This window comes from Camelus bactrianus, chromosome 6 (genome assembly GCF_048773025.1).
Source record: "Camelus bactrianus isolate YW-2024 breed Bactrian camel chromosome 6, ASM4877302v1, whole genome shotgun sequence".
Taxonomy (NCBI): Eukaryota; Metazoa; Chordata; class Mammalia; order Artiodactyla; family Camelidae; genus Camelus; species Camelus bactrianus.
Genome location: NC_133544.1, coordinates 27,406,775 through 27,415,326, shown reverse-complemented (window position 1 = coordinate 27,415,326; position 8,552 = coordinate 27,406,775). Strand labels below are relative to the sequence as shown.

Sequence of the window (8,552 nt, the reverse complement as noted above, 5' to 3'; positions counted from 1 at the left end):
CGGCCCGTCTGGTGGTGGTGGTAGGGAGGTGGGGTGGGATGGGGGGGGGCTGGCCGGGGAGGAGAGAGGGAGCATACAGAGTGGGTGGTGGTTGGGGGAAGATATTAGACATGAAAAGTTGACTATATGGTAGGAAATTGGGGGTTCAGATATGTGCTGGCTTCTATGGCAGAGATCTGTCGCAGAATCTCTAAAAAATAATTAACCTTATTTTCCAAATTTAGCCAGATATCATGACGCTGGTCTTCTCCAGATGCCCTCTCAAATTGGTTTAAAAATCTTTTGCCGCTTCTATCCCTTTCTTTCCCCACCATTAGGGTGTAGGGCAAAGGAGGGGACAGGTTGGAAACTTGCACCCACGTTTGCTGCTTCTGCTCTCCGCAGGAGACAGGAATCCAGGGCTTTGCCGTCGTCATAGCAACTAGGAGTTCCGCGGTCCCCCACCTTCCTCCAACTCTTTCACTTCCCCCGCCGCCTGGGCTGAGCTGTCGCTTCTCTCGCGAGATTTGAGCGCAGCGTTAAGCCTCGCCACGGTGATCTCACCCGAGACTTGGGGAGGGAGGAAGGGAGTAAAGGAGGGGAAGGAATAGGGAGGGGAGGTGGGGAGGGGAGGGGAAAGGCGAGTGCGGCGCCGCCACCTCCGGCAACTTTGTGAGCGAGTTCACTGTGTGCGTGAGCGAGTGAGCGAAAGTCCGAGCAGCCCTGAGTCCCCGGGAGGTGGGTCCCCGGGGAGGGCCAGGTCAGGGCTTCTGAGACCTCCTCCCCAACCCCCGCAGCCACTCCATCCTCTCCCGCCTCCGGGGCTCCCTCCCCATTTCCTCCCCCCGCGGAACCTCCTGGGCCTTCCCGCCCCCCTCTGCAGTTACCTGTCCCTTCCCCCACTCGGCACGCACCTCCCTATTCCCCCGCGCCCACCTCGGACTTCGGACCCCGGACTTCGGACCCCGGACCCCAGCCACCCGCACTCGCTTCCAGTTTCGGCCGCCCCCTCAGCTATTTGGCACACGGGCCGGATGGGGGGCGCTGAGCCTCGGAGGCGTCTCAAGCGGGGACCTGAGCGCCTGGACAATAGTTGATGCCCGGGAAGCCGGGCACCTCCGCCCCCCACTCCGTCGGGAGCGCGGCCCCCGCCGGCTGCTCTCCTGCTTGCATTCCGGGTGCCCCTCGGAGGCAGGCTCAGGAGTTGAGCTGATTCCGCCCCCGCCTCCCCGAGCCCCCCTCCGCTCGGCGCCCGCCCCGGCCTAGCCGCCAGCCGTTCTCTGCAGAGGAGGCGGCGAGTGAGCGCGCGCCGACCGTCTGCACGATTTCTCTTTCTCCCCAGGGAGAGCGCGCGGCGGACGCGCCCCGGACGCGCGGCTGCACCGGGAGGCTGGGCCGAGAGGTAAGTTGCTCCCGCGTCCCGGGTCCGGGCAGGGGAGCGGGGGTGCAGCACTGTTGACAGCCCCCACCGCAATGTTGGCCGGGACGCGGGTCCGGAACCCGGAGCAAGACACCAGGAGGCCGGTCAAAGTTTTTATTTCCGATTTGGTGGCGTGCTTATAGCGCAGCCCGGCGGGGGCGAGTCCGGGCTGCACCGCGCCCGGCGCGCGCGCGCGCGCGCACCTTGGAATCCGAATCTGCACAACTCTCCGCCAGGCGCCTGTGCTAGAGGCCGGGAGACCCGCGCCCCCGTCGAGGTGGCTGCGACCACCCCGCTGCTCGTCTCCACCTTCAGTCACCTGGGTGAGCGCTTTGCAGGCTGTGCAGGAGGGACAGGCCGAGAGGTTTACTCGTGAGAAAGGAGGAAGAGCAGCTCGGTGCCCGCGGGTGGTTAATTTCTCTCCCGGGGGTCTGGTGGAGAGTGGAATCCGGGGATGCTCTAGCCAGCTTTCCTTGGAGCGAGTAAACCACGAGAGGGCTGGGGAAGCGTGAAGGTACTGCAAAAAAAGAACTTTTTCTCCTTCACCCCGTTTCCAACTTCTCTTGACCTTAAAGGAAATTTGCCAGGCTCCCTATCGCGCTCCACGGCATTTCTAGGTGGACAAGTAATCGTGTTGGGCAGGTTGAAATTTCATCGGGTTCACCGTTTGGAAAACAGAGAAGCAAGGCAAATGGCTCACTTTCAAGGAAGATGTTTCATTGAGTTGTTGGTATTCGTTTTGAAGAGAAGCATTTGGGGACTGATGGCTCCTAGGCTGCATTTACCTTACAGATTTTATTTTTCATGACGGGTATTGTAGAGGCAGCATTCACTGAAATTCTTACTATCTGCTAAGCGATTGTATTTCTAAACTGGGAGCCAGTGATGCGATGCAAATTTCAGAGTAAAGGTGTCGACTTTCATCAGGTTCCAGGTCTATCTGGATGAACTGGGGTTGGCGTTTCCTCTATAAAGCAAACCTTTTATGTTGAAACTCTGACTCAGACTCTTAAAGCCATTGTTTTTATGCTGGTACTCTGTGGGAGTTAAGTGTCAACTTTCCCTTGTTTTCTCATATGGAATATTCATCCAAGGCAAAGATTCTCTGACCTAATCTTTTGGAAAAGTACATGATTAAATCCTACAGAATCATTCTCTGCATCCAGTTCAGTAACAGTATTAATTTTCTGTATAATCCTGATTTAATGACTTTCACTTTCCCCTTTTTCATTTTTAAAAGGTACAATTAAGCCACCTTTACCAGGAAAGAAAAAAAAAAGCTGATGGAAGTAATATAGGACAGTGGTAACAGCAGTAGTCTCAAATAAAAGGTTTTCATAAAACAGTTTATAGTCACTGATGTGTCCGACTATTAGATGACATGCTAGTTATTCACAAGAATATTAATATTAAAATATTTTTCCCATGGAATAAATTATTTATACTAAGGCATTAGCAATTAACAGTGCATTTAAAATGATTTTAGTGATGATCTGCACATAAATGGTTAGGGGCGAAAGAAGAGATTTTGAAGGAAGAATGGTTTTATGTGGCTGACAACTTTTATCTCATTATACTAAGTAAAGGACTCTTGAAGTTGACTGTATCATTAGATTTCTCTAGTTGACTGAAAGAACAAGTTTGACAAGTGGCTGAAGACAGTCAGTAGGTGTTGCTGTTAGCTTCTCTGTAGTTCCTGGTACTGCTCCTTGAGTTTGAATTTGCAGTTCTGGTGCAGTGAACTTTTTAGATCTGAAGTGTCAGGCAGTGTTAGTTATGACTTCGTCATAGGATTCTGTGGCAAGGTTGACTTGATAATTGCAAAGCAGCTCACTGAAATTCTATATTAAGATTCTTTTAACTCTATCCTTTCACTATTATTTCCTCACTTTTGTATTTATTTTGCTTTTGCATTGAATTGGGTGTGTAATATTTGTGTACCCCCCCAACTCCCTTGATTTTTTTTTTCAGCAACTTTTAAAAAACACCTTCTAGTAACTTTATTGAAGTCACAGATTGAAGATTGCTTGAGATTAGTGGTTTTGTAAAGACTTTGGAAGATCTTGGTTGACTCTGAGTTGGAATATGTGTGTGTTCTGTCTTATGGTTGCAGCTTGAGTTTTTCAATAAGTGGCTGTTTTCTATCTCTTTGAACTGTGGAACAGTAGCAGGAGGAGAGGCAGAACAGTATGAGTACAGATTCTCTGCATCTTTCTGACTTAGGGGAAAGTACATGGTGATTAATGATAGCACGATTATGTGCTTCCTTCAGGCTCAGTGTTGTGCTATCATTTCTCTTGGTCCACATCAGTGCACATGTGAAGCATGCCTGAAGATTTTCAGGTGACATTGCAGATTTGAGCCTTTTGATTCACTGATCAAATGGGAATTTCTCTAAGGAAGACAAATAGACTCATCCCTATGATGTAGAGCTAGCACTCAGATACACAGTGCTTCTTTCTTCCTTTTCACTCAAACCATAGAAGTTCTTAAATTCAGAAAAAAAATTGTCCTCCATAATATCACTGTATTCCTAACCTTTTGAAATTTGTGGTAAGTCAAACAGCATTTATTGAATGCCTCTACCTGGGAGGCATGCTGTGTTAAGATCAGTGATTCCAGAGGTGAGTAATAGTGTGTTCTTGGCCTCAAGGAACTTAACAGTGCAGTGAGGCCATTTGTAGTAACCTTTCCTGGTTTGGTGTTCTGATACCCTGAGTTTTGGATAGCAGGCAATTAAAAAAAATTTTATTAAATTGAAGTGTAGTTGATTGGCAATCTTGTGTTAGTTTCAGGTGTACAGCAAGGTGATTTAGTTTTATATATATGTATGTGTGTATATATATATATGCTTTTCCAAGTTCTTTTCCATTATAGGTTATTACAAGATATTGAATATAGTTCCCTGTGCTATATAGTATGTCCTTGTTTATCTATTTTATATATATAGTACTATGTATCTGCTAATTCCAAACTCCTAATTTATCCCTCCCCCCCTTCCCCTTTGGTCACCATAAGCTTGCTTTCTGTGTCTGTGAGTCGGTTTCTGTTTCGTAAATAAGTTCATTTGTATCATATTTTAGATTCCACATATAAATGATGTCATATGATATTTGTGTTTCTCTGCCTGACTTATTTCGCTTTGGTATGATAATCTCTTGTTCCATCCATGTTGCTGTAAATGGCATTATTTCATTCTTTTTCATGGCTGAGTAGTATTCAATTCCACCAAGTATTGCTTCATGTTCCATTGTGTGTATATATGTGTGTGTGTGTGTGTGTACATCTTCTTTATCCGTTCATCTCTTGATGGGCATTTAAGTTGCTTCCATGTTTTGGCTATTATAAATAATTAATAGGCAATTACTTTTGAATTTTAACTTACTTAAATTAATTTTTGAAATAATGGGGCCCAGTGTTTGTCCTTGGAAGGTCTGGGTTTTAAATTTTCCAGCTATGAGATCTTAAAAAAATAATCAAACCTCTTTCTGAGCTATCTTTCTGAAAAAAGTGTGATTCTGCACTGATGGGCATAATACTTGCTTCACAGCTCTGTTGCAAAAATTATTGAGAATATATCTATGGAAGTCTTTTGTAAACCATAAAGTCTTATTTGTAATTGCACTTTCCTACTTTCTGATGAAGAGATTCATAGATTGTTGAAGTTAGAAGGGATTTTGAGCATAAATCATTTGGCCCTTCTTCTCCATTTCACAGATGGGGAAACTGAAGCCCAGAAAGTTGAAGTGCTTTTTTTGAAGGTTGTAGAAGTACTAGTCACTGATCACACAGTGATTGGAAGGCAGGTTTTCCAATTTAACTGAACTTCTTTGCGTCCTGTTTTTTTTTTCCTAACTTAGAGTCTGTTATGTTAAAGTTTATTTACTACCCCCGCCACAGTCAAGTGTTCAGTATTTATTAAATGCCTAAAATGAGAGGAAGCAAAACTTAAAATGAAATGTACATGAAGGTTGAAAAGTTATGAAAACCACATTGATGTAGTGTTTGGTAACTAAGCTTTAGAGTTACTCAAATTACAAAGTTATGGAAAAAGAAATTATGAGTTTAAGTATTTACATGGAAAGCCTGTGGTCTTTTTTTTTTTTAAAGGAATGTTGGCTAATTCAGAGCATAATATACTTTGTATGCTCTTTAGAGAAGCCAAACTTAATTTGTTGTAGTTGACCGTTTTCTTCCCATCTTAAACTCGTTTTTCATTTGGCAAAGAAAGTGGTTGTGCCTTCCTTGTTTCTGGAACGGTGGCAACTTTAGACCTTCTCTCTCAGCGATGTTTCTGGGTTACCAGGGGGTGGGGGTAGGGGCTGGGGAGGATGGTCCGGTGGAGGGGTAATTGCCCATAAAACAGGAAGAAGTTGTAGGAGCTTCCTGTTGAAACCGCAAGTGATTTATATATCACCACCCTACCTTCCCCTGGGGTAATCTGAGCCAGGAGAGAAGAAACATCCCTGCTGGTTGGGTGACTGCCCTTTGAGTGTGGGACTCTACCTTTCCTGGGGAGGGTTGAGCATTAAGTTATTCCTTCAGTGCTCACACAAAAATTTGTGTCTTTCCCACCTACGGTGCTGGTTAAAATACGAGTGTCACTGTCACTTGAGATTGACAGTCCAACCTTCTCTCCACTGCGCTTTTACTTTTTTGGTGTGGGTAATAAATTGGCTCCATTGGATTTTTGCTTTTAGTTTTTTCTATGCTTAGCTAATTAACAAAAGCAAAACAAAGCCTACACACTTTTATGGCATTTTGTTTTCCAAAGGTTTTATATATGTAAAGCTAATTATTCTTGGATGACAGCTCATTTATTCTTTTGGTTGGTTTTTGGTGAGCTCTGGAGTGAGTCATAGAAACAAGGAATCTGTTTTCTTTGGCTCTCTGAAACGCAGGTGATTCGAGTGAGGGTTAGAATAACGTGAGTGTGATTGGGTTGTGATCACGAGGGTAGGAAAATCTGTCGGGTATATCTTTTGAGGGAGGGGCTGGTCCTTCCATTTTCTCCTTTTACTGTGGCTGGGGAGGAATAAGGTAACCTGGTTGCAAAAGAGAACATGTGTGTTTTCTTGAAGATCTAGAGAGATGGCACCAAAACGACCCAGTGGAATGTCAGGGCCTTCTTTTGTTGGACTTCAGTCAACAGCAGTGCCTTGTGTGGTGCGCCACGGAGTGGGGTGAAGCTGTTTCTCTTTGCTTCTAGAGGTCTGGGATGAGAATTTTCAGCCTTTGGATTTCTAATTTGTTACTTGTCATGTTGCACTAGGTTCTCCCTCTAATTAGGATTGTAGCGTGCCTAACTTTAAATTGTGGGAAACAGTCAATTACATAATGTTAGATTTCCCTTTTTTCAGTTTGGGAAAGGCACTAGGATGCTTGTTGGTGAATGTCCTGGAAAGAGAGAGTTACTGATTTGCACAAACAGAGGGTCACTCAGAGCCAGCTTGAGCAGACTGGCCATCCCACGGTGGCGGCCCCTGGATTCCTGTTTTCCTCTCCCACCCCCAGAACAGGTCCAGGTTAAATCAATTTCAGAGACACCAGAGTGAATTTTGGTTCTTCTTCTCTCTCTCCCTTTCTGTCTCCGCCCCCCCATCTCTTTCTTTTTTTTCCAGAAAGCCTTTTACCAAAGCTACAAGTATTGTCATTGATTGATTTTTGTGGTTCAGCGTCTTGCTTCCTTTTAGAACTTCTAAACTTCTCAGAATAAAGCTATTAAGAAATCAAAAGCAAAAGGGCTGTGTGCTGAATGCCCACATTCCTATACTCAAGACAGCTGCGATCAGCCTTATTTCCATTGGCTCCTGTATGATCTTTTTCTAATTCATTTTTCTTCATATTCTCAATTATTTGCCTAGATAGGAATTCTGGTTTGATATGTTGTGAGCTCCTGGCATTTTCTTTAACAATTTTAGTTCCCGGAATTGATTGGCAATTTGTTTTTATAAGTTTCTTTTCACTTTTTTGATGCTTTCAGAGAAGCAGCTGATAACTGAACGGTGGTATCTCATGCCCTCAGGAAGAGAGGCCACTTGTAAGGAGATACCTGTTAAGATAAGTAATTATGCATTGATAGAATGTTCTAAAATTTCCACTCAATTTGACTAACTCATTCCTTGCTTCACCTGTGTATGCTCAGGGGGAAAAAATGGAAAGAAATATTTTCCCATATTTTTTCAAGAAATGTTAGTTTGTGACTTACGGGAACCACATTCCTTTTTCTTTCAAGGACTTCAAAAACAAATATTCTTACTCTTGAAATGAGGGTTAGTGTGTATTTGATTTAACTCTTCCCTTTTCCCTAATCGTACTTCTGGCTACTCCAACAAAGATCTCAGGGGCTCTGCCAATGTATTTTGCCAGAGTCTAATTTCTAAGTAGCTGGAATTTCATGGATAACGAGAGTGTACTCTGTGTGTATATATTTTTGGAGCGGGGTTTGCCTTCTGGCTTAGAATGTACCCTTGGGAATCCTGTTAGGAGGCTTGAAACTAAATGTGGTTCCTAACCCTCATCTCTTCCAGTTTGAGAAATGCCTCTCTGATTCTTCCCAAAGTCTCAGTGTCACTTTATTTTATTTTTTAAATTAAGATCCTAGTGCTGATCCTTTGTAATAGGAAATAAGATATAGTAATAATTGCATGACAAAATAATTTTTCAATAGCTACGTGATAGGTTATGAAGAGCTACAGGGGTCACAGAAAAGGCTTATTAAAAGTTCAAGAACCTCAGCCTGATAATCGCTTTTGGTGGGATTGGTCCGAAGACCGTTTTCAAGGTAGAGTTTTATAGTAGTGATCTTCAGTGGTTTGGGTCAGCAGCTGCCTGGGTGGGGGAGGGTGGAGAAGCAGTGATCTCGGGGCATTTCTTTGGGGAAGCGGCTGGATAACACGTGGATGGGTGGTTTGAAGAAATTCAGTAGGTGAATCTTTTGGATTTTTGTGGGACAATAAGGTAAACGAGTAGTGGGCTTAAACCAGAAAGCAGCTGACTAGGGTTTGTAGAAACTTCATTTTGGTTGGATAAAGGGAAAGCCTTCGATCATGTGTACAGTCCCATTGATTAAAAAAGACAGCTTGGCAGAAATTTGGAAATGACTGCCAACTGCTAAAAGGGTCAGGCTGCTTAGACTCCTGCAGTGGAGGTA

General features: G+C 44.3%; 1 protein-coding gene across 8 annotated transcripts in view; it reads left to right on the top strand.

Annotated features, from left to right (window-relative positions):
• Positions 1-580: 580 nt before the first annotated feature.
• SIPA1L1 (signal induced proliferation associated 1 like 1) overlaps positions 581-8,552 on the top strand; it is a 340,274-nt gene continuing 332,302 nt past the window's right edge. For 3 of the 8 annotated variants that reach the window (XM_045522180.2, XM_010962349.3, XM_045522179.2), the window contains exon 1: positions 1,568-1,722. The gene's annotated coding sequence lies outside the window, so the exon portion shown is untranslated. Of the gene's footprint in view, positions 718-804; positions 1,382-1,567; positions 1,723-8,552 lie in introns of those variants that run through there. The other 5 variants (XM_074365310.1, XM_074365312.1, XM_074365314.1 and 2 more) reach the window with 5 other exon arrangements.